The sequence below is a fragment of the Rattus norvegicus genome, chromosome 20 (assembly GCF_021556685.1).
Source record: "Rattus norvegicus strain SHRSP/BbbUtx chromosome 20, alternate assembly SHRSP_T2T, whole genome shotgun sequence".
NCBI lineage: Eukaryota > Metazoa > Chordata > Mammalia > Rodentia > Muridae > Rattus > Rattus norvegicus.
This window is the reverse complement of record NC_141553.1, coordinates 53,370,634-53,383,873: the sequence shown is the minus strand read 5'-3', so window position 1 is coordinate 53,383,873 and position 13,240 is coordinate 53,370,634. Positions and strand designations below refer to the sequence as shown.

The 13,240-nt window shown below is 37.3% G+C and overlaps 1 long non-coding RNA gene across 12 annotated transcripts in view; it reads right to left on the bottom strand.

The window, feature by feature from the left end:
• Positions 1 to 13,240, bottom strand: part of LOC120098847 (uncharacterized) — a 230,891-nt gene that overhangs the window by 78,451 nt on the left and 139,200 nt on the right. For 4 of the 12 annotated variants that reach the window (XR_015645303.1, XR_015645318.1, XR_015645304.1 and 1 more), the window contains one exon: positions 11,527 to 13,129. The exons of 1 other annotated variant lie outside the window; for it this stretch is intronic. This is a non-coding gene — a long non-coding RNA (uncharacterized LOC120098847). Of the gene's footprint in view, positions 1 to 4,955; positions 5,579 to 11,526; positions 13,130 to 13,240 lie in introns of those variants that run through there. 7 more of the 12 variants (XR_015645307.1, XR_015645317.1, XR_015645319.1 and 4 more) reach the window with 4 other exon arrangements.

Sequence of the window (13,240 nt, the reverse complement as noted above, 5' to 3'; positions counted from 1 at the left end):
GAATTTTGATGGGGATTGCATTGAAGGGATTGCTTTTGTCAAGATGGCCATTTTTTACTATATTAATCCTGTCAATCCATGAGCATGGGAGATCTTTCCAACTTCTGAGGTCTTCTTCAATTGTTTTCTTCAGAGACTTGAAGTTCTTGCCATACAGATCTTTCACTTGCTTGGTTAGAGTCATACCAAGGTAATTTATATTATTTATAGCTATTTCAAAAGGTACATCTTAATTTCTTTCTCAGACTGTTTACCCTTTAAGTAGAGGAAGGCTACTGTTTGTTTGAGTTAATTTTATATCCAGCCAATTTGCTGAAGTTGTTTAACAGGTTTAGGAGTTCTCTAAAGGAACTTTTGGGGTCAGTGCAACATACTATCATATCATCTGCAATTAGCGATATTTTCCTTTTCAATTTGTGTCCATTTGACCTCCTTCTCTTGTCTAATTGCTATGGTTAGGACTTCACATACTATATTGAATAGGTAGGGAAAGAGTGGGCAGCCTTGTCTAGTTCCTGATTTTAGTGGGAATGCTTCAAGTTTCTCTTTGTTTAGTTTGAGGTTGGCTACAGGTTTCCTGAATATTGCTTTTGCTATGTTTAGGTATGGGCCTTAAATTACTGATCTTTCCAAGACTTTTATCATGAAGGGGTGTTGAATTTTGTCAAATGCTTTCTCACACGATCACATGAAATGATCATGTGGTTTTTTTTTTCTTGCGTTTGTTTATATAGTAGATTACGTTGATGAATCTCCATATATTGAACTATCCTTGTATCCCTGGGATGAAGCCTACTTAATCATGGTAAATGATCATTTTGATATGTTCTTGAATCTGGTTTGTGAGAATTTTGTTTATGCAACACTGAAACTAATAAAAGAGGAAACAGGGAAGAGTCTCGAACACATATGTACAGGGGAAAATTTCTTGACCAGAACACCAATACTTTATTCTTTAAGATCATGAATTGACAAATGGGACATCATAAAATCGCGAAGCTTCTGCAAGGCAAAGAATACTTTAAATAGGGGAAAAAAGAGAACCAACAGATTGGGAAGAAGTCTTTACCAATCCTATATCAGACAGAGGAGTAATATCTAATATATACAAAGAACTCAAGAAGTTAGACTCCAAAGAATCAAATAACCCTATTAAAAATTGGGTAGAGAGCTAAATAAAGAATTCCCAACTGAGGAATACTGAATGGTTGACAAGTACCTAAAGAAATGTTCAACATCCTTAGTCATCAGGGAAATGCAAATCAAAACATCCCTGAGATTCCACCTCATATCAGTCAGAATGGCTAAGATCAAAAACTTAAGTGACAGAAGATGCTGACGAGGATGTAGAGAAAGAGGAACAATCCTTTATTGTTGGTGGGAATACAAAGTGATAGAACCACTCTGGACCAGTCTGGAGCTTCCTCAGAAAATTGGACACAGTACTGCCTGTAACACCATACCCATGTACATGTGAATACCTTCTGTATACTCATTGGTTCAAGAAGTAGACTTTGGAAGTGTGGTTACTTTAATTTTTTGAACATTCTCAATCTGAGTATAGTAAACATTTATTCATGTTCTCTCAGAAGTAATGCCACACAACACATTATTGCATGACTTTTTCTTTGTAGGATATATCCATAGGATAAGCAGAACTGAAAACAAGGCAAACTTCTCTCAAACAAATATAGGAGCACCTTGAAGTAACACTATGTAAGTTATGTTGGAATAAAGATATTTGGCCGACAATTGATTCTGTACAAAAGTAATTATGATGTAATTTAAATTCTGAACTTAGAATAATTGAAAGCCTTTGCCTAGATATATGGTCTGTGGTTTCTATTTATCTTCCAGATTTTTCCTGATATTTTCTGTGTTATATATTTCTTCTTTTTACTAGCTTTATTATTAGAGAATAGACCAAATCTTGGTTTGTAAGTATGAATGAAGTCCATTTAAAATATATGTTTAATTAATTTCAAGAGAAATAGCATTTGTAGCAGATGGGCATGGAGCAGCAGGCTGTGAAAGGTATCCTGGTTCCCAGTCCAGATAAGCGTGAAACCCCAGTGACCCTAAGGGACTGTAGGCATTTCCCTAAACTCCCAGGAGGCCAGGCACCTCTCAGGTAACTACAGTCACCCACTCCCACCCCCTGTGGAGAGGCTTGTGGGCATCAGTCACATAGAAGCAGGAACATGCCCTCCCACATGTAGAGAAGGTATTCCCAAGCTCTCAGACCAAGCCAATAGGACCCACTGACCCACTCCAAAACAGTATATAAGAATCCTATCCAGAAGGATTAAAGGTATGCAAAAACTACTCCATTGTCTGAGAGCTTCTGTCATAAGAGCTGTAACACTGCTGCTTGGGGAAGAGATGTGCTTTCCTGAAATCACCACCAGAAGCTCCCCTGCACCCCTCACAGGCTAGCCAGCCTCCTGCTGGCTCAGCCCAGCTGAAGTCTTGGAGCTTTGTCACAGCTTTCTCTGATTCATAACTTTCTCTGTTTTCCATTTAGACATCAATTTCAAACATGGTTGCTTCCTTCTACAAACTAAACTTACCTTCATTGTTGGGGATTAAAGATGTCTACTAAAGGCATGTATATATTCCAGCCAGATTCTACTGTAATCCAAGAAATGTCTGCATTCTAGAGAATTCATATCTTCGGATGTGATCCCTTTTGAGAGCATCCCTGTTGCTAGATTAAAATTTCTCTACATTTATGTATAATGTATATTGATTACTTCTGTTCCTACTGTCCTTTTTCCAACAACCCAAAGCAACCAATACATCTGCCTTTTAACTTCATGGTCTTTAAAAATAAATAATAATATCTTGGGTTGTTGGTGTTTCTTATACATGTATGAGTATAAGTCAGCCACCATGATACTGGAAAAACTACCAATGGCCATATTTCCAAAGATCAAAAGAAAAGCAACAGAGAAATTGATCTTGAACTGATGAGGAAATTCCCTCACTACTGGCAGCTTTAATAATGCTAGAAGACAGGATGCAAGGTCCTGGGCATAGTAAAATAAATACTGGTAATATTAGTACTAAACTCTATACTGCAATATGAACATGTTAGATAAGACATTCGCACTGGTGTGATAGTGACATGACTGTTAACAGGACAGCCCATCACTTTCTATGTGGATCTTCTACCTGTTTCACAGGAGGATATTCGTGTCTAGTACTGTAAACCTAGCCCAAAATCCATGATCTGTGACTTTGCATTGATGGGTCCTAAGGAGAGACTGCCAAGAATTGCTTTGCTAAAATGCCTTTGAAGTATTTATGATTGTTCCCATAGATTTGTGCTATTTTCAAGCTGTTTTGAAAACATGTATTTATGCTGTGGAGAATGGTTAATGCAGAAACTTATTTTTAAATTTTTATTACTTGTTGTATTTATTTACATTTCAAATGTTATCCCCCTTCCTTGTTTCCCCTCCACAAACTCCCTAGCCCACCCCTCCCCCCTGCTTCTATGAGGGTGATCCCCTACCCACCTACCCAATCCCACCACTCCACCTTAAGCATTCCCCTATGCTGGGGCATCAAGCTTTCATAAGACCAAGGATCTCTCCTCTCATTGATACTAGATACATATGCATCTGGAGCCATGGATCTCTCTGTGTATACTCTTTGCTTGGTGGTTTAGTCCCTGGGAGCTCCAGGGCAGGGAGTCTGGTTGGTTGATATTGTTGGTCTCCCTATGAGTTTCAAACCCCTTCAGCTCCTTCAATACTTCCCCTAACTCTTCCATTGGTGTCCCCATGCTGAGTCCGATGGTTGGCTACAGGCATCCACATCTGTATTAGTAAAGCTCTAACAGAACCTATCGGGATGCAACAATATCAGGCTCTTGTCAGCAAGCATTTCTTGGCATTAGAAATAGTGACTGGGTTTGGTGGCTGCATATGGGATGGATCCCCAGTGGGGCAATATCTGGATGGCCTTTCCTTGAGTCTAATGTAGACATATAAATGTATAAAATGTTGAGAAAAATAGCTGGGTCTTTTAAATTACTATTTTGTGTTTAGGTTTGCTTCAACAAGGCACAGTACAAAATATATGGCCTCTTAATTAGAAAAATAATGTTGCTATGAAATAATGTAGTGTATACAATTTATATATAGCATAGAGGAATGTTAATCCAGCAACATGTATACTCTGACTGGAATATAGACAAGCCCTTAATACATACCTTTAATCTGAAACAGTAATATCTAATTGAGGGCCAGACAGAATGACGAACCAGAGATTTGACAAAATAGGATATGCCATACTCTCACAGAACAGCACAAGAATTATAAGCTATTTGAGAGAGTGCAGAGAATTGAGTTCATGATAGTTCAGTCACAGTGCAGGTCATGGAACTTAGAGGCATTTTTACTGGGACAGCTTGAGAGAGACGGGGTGACAAGTCAACGAGCTAGACACAGGTGAAGACAGAACAATACAGAAAATGAGAAAAGGCCAGAGAATTAGAACACATTGCAAGTGTTAGTTTGAGGTCAGGCAGAGGGAAAAAGTCAGAAGCTGTGAGAAGCCAGTTTGAATCAGTCAGCTTGCAGAAGAGTTGAGTCAAAACAGCTAAGTCGAGCCAGCCAACCAGAATTCAGAAAGACCTAGAAAGTGTGAGCATATTTAGCAGTAAGCCTCAGAGAAGACAGTTATGTCAGGAAAATAAAAATTACTTTTATACAATAGTTCACTTTTTTAGAAAAAGAAATAAATGAAAGGAAGTGATAAAACATTAAAATACTGTAAAGAAAATGGAATCATATAAGTAAATTCTTGGTGCAAAGGAAGAGATACACTTGATAGGGAAATGTACTTCTGAATCTACTCACATTTACTGAGCCTCTAGTGCATTCTGGATGGACACTTAGATGCTGTGTATAATATACTAAAGTGAGCAACACATATTTTTTTTTATTAACTTGAGTATATCTTATATACATTTCGAGTGTTCGTCCCTTTCCCGGTTTCCGGGCAAACATCCCCGTAATCCCTCCCCCACCCCTTCCTTATGGGTGTTCCCCTTCCCATCCTCCCCCCATTGCTGCCCTTCCCCCAACAATCACGTTCACTGGGGGTTCAGTCTTAGCAGGACCCAGGGCTTCCCCTTCCACTGGTGCTCTTACTAGGATATTCATTGCTACCTATGGGGTCAGAGTCCAGGGTCAGTCCCTGTATAGTCTTTAGGTAGTGGCTTAGTCCCTGGAAGCTCTGGTTGCTTGGCATTGTTGTACATATGGAGTCTCGAGCCCCTTCAAGCTCTTCCAGTTCTTTCTCTGATTCCTTCAACGGGGGTCCCGTTCTCAGTTCAGTGGTTTGCTGCTGGCATTCGCCTCTGTATTTGCTGTATTCTGGCTGTGTCTCTCAGGAGCGATCTACATCCGGCTCCTGTCGGTCTGCACTTCTTTGCTTCATCCATCTTGTCTAATTGGGTGGCTGTATATGTATGGGCCACATGTGGAGCAGGCTCTGAATGGGTGTTCCTTCTGTCTCTGTTTTAATCTTTGCCTCTCTATTCCCTGCCAAGGGTATTCTTGTTCCCCTTTTAAAGAAGGAGTGAAGCATTCACATTTTGATCATCCGTCTTGAGTTTCATTTGTTCTAGGCATCTAGGGTAATTCAAGCATTTGTGCTAATAGACACTTATCAATGAGTGCATACATATCTTTTATTTCAAAGTACTCAAAACAAGAAATTGGATAGAGAGAATAATCATTGAATAACTGTAATAGCAAATACATGTGTCAGAAATGGATTATGGACAAAGGAGAGTGAATGACACCAAGGGTGATATTGACATTGTGTGTTCAAGAATGAATATATTTTCCCAGGTATACAAAACAACTATAAGACATTTCAGGGACAAAGAGTTAGAGGCACAAAGGATTAGGAATATTCAAAACATAATATCTATCTTCAAAAGTTTTATGTTTATTATGACTTAACTTTAGGATTAAAAAGTGAAGGTTAGACAGAAATGGAAACTAAATCCTAAAGTGGGGAGAGGCACAAAAGACCATACCAGAGAAAGAATGGCCATTCCATCCTTGTCTTGTGAAAGAGAGGACATGAGCCATTGAAGACCTCAAGAACAGAATGGCAATGTGGAAAAGCAAGACATAAGGAGAAAATGTGAAATTGAAAATCTGGAAGAACTATGGCACACAGAATGAGCCACTGACGAAAGAGTAACTGAACCATGTGTCAACTCTTAGATGTAACATTAAAACTAAACTTCACGAGCCAGCATTCTCTATCTGGGTTTCAGCAACCATCAGATCATCCCAATATTGGACATTTACAGTTGTTTTTCTATAACTGGAGGAGGACTGCGAGGTAATGAGAGGTAAATTCTGAGACCTCCTGACCTTATGTTGATCTTGTTAAAAAAAACTTTAGCAGAATAACAGTATACATTGCCAGAATACACTCTCCTTATACTTTTAACAAAGGTCAATGGGGTACTCATGTTTCTGGTGAGAGCTCCTTAGGTCATTCGCCCTTCTCTGATAACTCCAAATGTCTCATTCAAATAAAAGACTGTTCCTCCACAAACGTGCCTTATATTAACTACGGGGATGAAAGATTAGATAGAACTCCGAGAAAATGGCATTTTATTTCTTCATTTCGTTTTTATTGAACAGCAAAAAAGATATTGTAATTACTTGCTATGATCCAGGCTGTCACAGCATTTTGAATGCAAAAACAAAATATTTTTCAATATTGTACTTTGCAGAGTAAATAGAAATAGCACCTGACTTTGTTTGCTCAGCTTTGCCTATAGCTTGTCAGTTTTGTATCAAAAGAAAAATACCCCTTTCACTGCATGAAATAATCAGGAGAGCTAAACAGACACCATCTACATTTTGTAGCGTGTGAAATATTCCAGAGAGACTTCTGCAGTAAATCAAACATTTTTTTTTTATTCTTGTGCGGTGCACTGCAGCCTATGGTCCACTCTTTTCTTTGTTTTTCCTTCACAATATATCCCAACTGAAATGCATCTTTTCCAACACGGCCTCCAAAACACAGACTTGGTGTTTGTTTTGTTTTAAAGACTACAGCAAAACCATTGTAAAGGGGGAAATGTCACTTGTAGGAGGAATATGAAGTTAAAATGCTGTCACAGTATGCTCACTTAACATTTCTTTCCAAAATAAAGATATAAATTGTGGGAAAATGTTCTATTATTATTTGATGTTTTACTTTCAAGTTCCTCCAGGAAATGTTCAAATAAAAGAAGATTTCCTCCTTAAATGTCACTCTCTATCAAAATAAAAAATGCCTTTCATGTACGTGAAGATATAAAATGAATCTAGTTTTGCCTCTCACCATCTAGCAGATAAGAACACCACCACCACCACCACCCCATATTGCTATTTGGAATTCTGAAAAGCAACAGCTAATGAAAAGAGAAAAATGATGTCTTTACTTCAGGTTTCTCAGCTTTACTCTGGAGAACTAATTAATGGATGCTTCTCCTGCTCTCAGAGAGCAGTGTGTGTTAAATCTCTTAATACAGAGAACTTTCTGGGCCTAGAGGGTGAGCGAGTACACAAATATGTGGCATTTCTCAATATTAAGCACTTCCCAGAGCTACTCTTAATATATTCACCTATTCCACATGCTTTTACTCAATATTTACCGCATGACACACACTCCTAAGCCTTGGATACTTAAATAACTAGTGCTATGCAGAGGCTTTCTGGAGAAGTATTTCTGTTTTAGGGATCAACACCATCCAAGTTCACATGTAGGATAGGTTCATTTGCACATTGTCTAGGCTTCATATGTTTTGATGTATTTTCTGTGCACTTCTTTAGCATGTAATAGTAATAGGTTCACAGAAAGCAAGCTATTTGCATTATTTAAATAATTCTAACTACACTAATGTACTGACAGAGTACTATATTTCCAACCTAAATAATATCAGTAGTATGTAGGAAGGAGAGGTGAATTCCCATGAATAGTACACTCAGCAGCCTGCAAAATTGCTAGAATGTGGCCAATGTGGAGGAGAATACAAAATAGGTCATGGAAATTTTTTTTTGGCAGGGAGGCTATTGCTATAGTTCCACTTTCCATTACCAGAAAAACTGATATCAAAAACCAAGAAAGTAAATTTTTACTAACTTTTTTATGTATTTTTTTAAAGTGTCTAGGTGAGCATTGAAAAGAGGATAACTTGTCTTCTAACATAGCTAGAGGGGAGCTCCTTCAGACAGAATGTTCTCAGGGCCTCCTATTTAGCAGACACAGATACATTATGTGTCTCTGTCCCACCTCTAGCAATGCTGACATCTGGCAGTTTTTAAAAGTGGTGTTTCCTGTGGTTCTCCACTGTAGCGCTAATGCATGTGAGTGGTCAGTAATTATATTTAATTGAATTTTCCTATTTCCTAGTAAGTGAGGATATTTACCACTGATTCACGGAAATAGTTTGATGCTATAGGGAACCTTATTTTTCTTGAAATTCTACTTAGAAGAATTACCTCTATTGATGTTTTTCCCTAAAGCAATTATGATTGCCAAAGGACGTTTTTTTCTACTCCAGTGCTTTTTTATGTTTGTTAAGTAACACTCTCCTGTTAGGTGATACTTTCTCGGTTTCTAATTCCTACAACTGTAGACTTGAGCATCTATATTATATCCAACAAGTCATAATGCATTCTTGTGTCCCCAAGGCATAGCCAGGTGGGGAGCCTTCATAATCGTTTGTTGTTCTGACATGGCCTCAATATTTTTGCAACATTTCCAAACATTTTGACAGTTTTGTTCCAGCCTTATATTTGCACCAAGCCTAAAACTCTTCATTTATTCAGAGCCCTCTGTACCCTGAGTGAACAACATGAGCTTAGAAACTGAAACTGGAAAGTTAAAAACCTTCATTGTTGCTGTAATGATATTACTGCTAGGTCTTTTTAGGAGACACACTCAATATCACACCAAGCCATAAACATACAGAAGCATGTAAACCATGTGATATCAAGTGTATAGAGAAGAAACTATGTGTACATGTGTATTTGATGATACAGACGCATGCATGCACACACAATGTAATCCAATCCGATCGAGTCTCAAAGGGTTATTTTGTTCTCTTTCCTTTCCATACATGTAAAAATCACGGACAAATGACATATGAATTGCTTTTTTTTTTTTACTATCTTCTTCCACACATCTTATTGTCACTCAGTCTTATGAAGAATTTGTCACTGGTAGAAGACTTCTGTATGTAACCCCTGCCACGTCTTATCATCTCATTGAGCCTGCAAAGGATGTGCAAATGTTGTCCCTAGGTCAGGTGATTTATTAACAAATGAATTAACAGAGTATCTTAGAAGATTAATAAATTAATTTTAAATGCATTCCTTTGTTTAAATAAGCGTGCCCATGAACAGCATATTAATTGTAGTTCTGCCTCAGTCAAGAAACTTTGCATAGCATGATTCCATTCTGGCATGAAAATAAACCTTACACATAGAAGAGACTTAAAATTCATTGATAAAAACACCTAACACCCCAAATACTATATTTAATGAGTAAGGAGGGCAACCCCTACTTTACCTCTCTAGGACTCCCTCCAAATCTGTAAACTGGAGCTGAAATTAAAACTAAATTCTCAAAAGAGTCAGTACAAAGGGGAATAAGGAGGTGCTCTTGCAGAATCAAGCACCTTCATGCAAAACTTCTATTTCAACCAGAGCAGCACTTACTAATCTAATTTGATATTAGTCTTTTATTTTAGTAGAAAGCCCAAGAAAGAGTTAAAAGTTGGCAATCATTTGCAATTATTACATGCAGGTCAGCCAATTTCTTTAAAAACTCTCCTTTCATTCTTAAAATCATTTTACGCTGACTACCAGTGAGGTTGACTAACTTGGGACTGTCAGAAAACAGTAACACCTACTCTGTGGTATAATTATGCATATTTAAATGGGAAGATGTATGTGTCCAGAACAAGGGAGTTTAGAGTAGGCAATCAATAAATATAATTATTTCTTCTTTTTCTAGCATACTCATGAGCATCTAGTTGGACCTTAATAAGTATTTGTTAAGATGAATTATATCTCTACATTTTACCACTTAATACTAACTTGTCTTGATTTCTCGAAGATTTATATCCAATTCATTTTGATTAATATTTCCAAAGAAGCTGGTTGATTTATAAATTGCTTTGTGTGAGTGGCTCTTTGTACTTGAAGGAACTGGGTGAGGGAGGAGAAAGCTATCGAGAAATTTTGAAGCTAATGGTATACGCTGAGAACTAAACTAAATAATGAGAACTCAGCATGTGACAGATGAGAACCATCACTGTAAAATAATTTACCCTAAATGTTATTAGTAGCTAAACCTTGCTGAGGATTTATTCTGCACCAGCTATTTTGCAAAGCTCTTCATAAACAATCCTTGGAAGCCCAGGCTATTCTCTGCCTTTTCTTCAATGGAGGAGAAGTTTAAACTGAGAGAAATAATTTCCCTACAGCATCCAGTATCCAGATTCAAGCTGGTATTCTAGGCTACACAGTTAATCGTGCAGTAATATAAAAATGTAAGCTTGACTTCCAAAAATGAAAACTATCTGTGAAGTTACTAAATACTCACAAAGTTTACATGGGCTACAGGTGCCATTCTAAGTGCTGTAGAGAGAGCAGTGGATTACATGGTTTCTTTGTTCGAATGTGAAGAAACTGAGAACACAAATTTAAGCAATAAAAGCTTGTGATGAACATGAGCCTACTGACAGTTTTACTTAATTCATTTATGAGTGGCATCATATTCAATCTGAACACATTCCTTATTAGTAAGAAGTAGGATGATATCTCAGAAAACTAAACAAAGAGAAGCTTGGCAGTGGCACATAAGTTGTTTATAGACCTGTCTCAGGGGGTCCGGATGACTGAGTCAAACCAAGCTTCCTAGACAGATGACTCTGAACTAAACACGGACATACGGACTAACAGAGCACAGTGCTCCACTCAGGATGCATAGTGTACCTCTGATTTCAAATTGAGCCGTCTGTTATCCTTCCAAAATTAAAATTATTAAATAATTCTCACAGTTCATATACTACACAAATTTAACAATTAGGTCAGTCTGAATGAAGCCTCAATGTCTCAATAAAATGACTGTAAATTATGAAGCAAGAAAAGATAATATTCCAAGAAAGAAAACAAACACTGAATATTGTAAGCCTGAATCTACTACTCTTTAGCTAGAAACCCTTGATAGGTAAAAACTGCTTTGTTTGTTTGTTTGTTTGTTTGTTTGTTTGAGATAAAGTTCAAGAGTTTCCCACCTGGCCTGGAACTCAGTATGCTAATCCCAAACCTAGCCCAATCCCCCAAGACCTAGAATTTCACCAGTGTGATCCAATATACATACCCAGTCATACTCCTTTTGATTAGTTTTCCTTTGGGAACTTTTCAATCAGCACTATCAATAAAATCACTAGCTCTAACTTTTCTTTTCTAGGTTAAATTTCGGTCAACACTTTTTGAAGGTACTTTATTAGCATACGTGCATTTGTGTGACATTCTTACCACAGGGGATAAAAGGTGTCCTTTGCTTGTGTTTCACTCCTAACGTGTACTTCATTAATTGAAAATCCCTGGATTGTAGTCTAGACTTTCAGTCAAACTCATAAATATTCACATCCCATTATAGTTTTGAGAAAACATACAATGAAACCCAAATTCTACAAAACCAATTTATAACCTTTTTTGACCAATACTCCCAAAGCACTTGTGAGCAACATGGATATGTCCTGCTAAGAGGCTAGACTCTTGTTTAAGGCCTGACGTGAACATACTAAAGGCATTGGACAGATTTACTGGCTGCCTTGAGGTATAATAATCTGGCCCAACATCAGTGGAGCTAACAGAGTGCTGTTTGACTTCAATATTCACTCTGCCATCTGTAATTCAGAATACTTTCTAAGAAAATATGACTGTTCCACTGAAATACGTGAAATGGTATTTCTATCCAGTTTATATAATCTATTCTCCATAGTGTTGGACTTTTAAATTCTCCAGAGAATTTTATTAAGCTTTCTAAGACATCAACTTCAACTCATCTAATTTTTAGTGATGACTCCTTCAGTTAATAAAATTGTTCCCAGGAACCCAAGAGCTTTTAATATTACCTCCTGAAAAACTATTTGATACTGATGAAAATAGAGAGTATGGAAAATAAACAATTCCACTCAAATAATTTGTCCAATATCCAGTAAAATAACATTGAGATAAAATAAATTTCTTTCTCTTCATAGACTGCATATAAGCACTTACAATTTAAAAATTAATAATATTTAACTTTTGGGTAATATGAGTACTCAAGTGAACTGATGTTATACAAAAAGACATATGAACATATGTCTTTAAAGAAGAACTGTTGTAGAATTGTTAAATCTCAACAGGGGCCCCTACCCAACTTTGATCATTTAGTTCCCAGATAGAAGACACACAAGTTTTAATATTTACAACAAACCTTAATCAACATGAAAGCTGGGCAGATATCTGTCCTCTATGCTATTGAAATTTATTTCTTGTTGATAACCCCAAGTTATTACTTACTAGGTTTCTTTTGGGATGCTCTTGAATCCAATTGGCCAGCCTTGTGGCAATGCTTTTTTAACTCCTAAGGCATGATGTTTTTCTTCTCCTCCTCATTATTTGTCTCATACCCCAAGTCTGGGAATTCTAAATACTACCTATAGCTCATCTCCCCAGCTATTGGCTGTCAGCATCTTTATTCAGAAATCAGGGATAACTTGGGGGACAAGGTCACATAGCTGTGTCACCTGGGTCTACCTATGGTCTCTGGGAACAACCAGTATTTAGCACAGCTAAAGACCAAACATCAACACAGAAACACTAGATGAGATCTCAACTACATTTTAAATGCATTTAACATTAATAAGTATTAAGCAAAATTTGTAAGTGGTAAGAAAATATCTTCATGTAGTGCAGTTACACATCTGAACCTGGGTGAAAACTGCCATCAGAGAGGTGGTTAGAGGAGAAGAAGACAAATGACCTCTTGAAGTAGATGCACTTGAGGACACAAGCGAGGGTTGATGTGGTTCCTGACTGTACTGTGGAGAAGAAAGACAACCATGGTAAAAGCCAACTGAAAGCGAGTAGAAAGAGGAAAATGAGTAGCAGAAAATAATGATAAGTACAAAGACACTGATGATTCACCCATT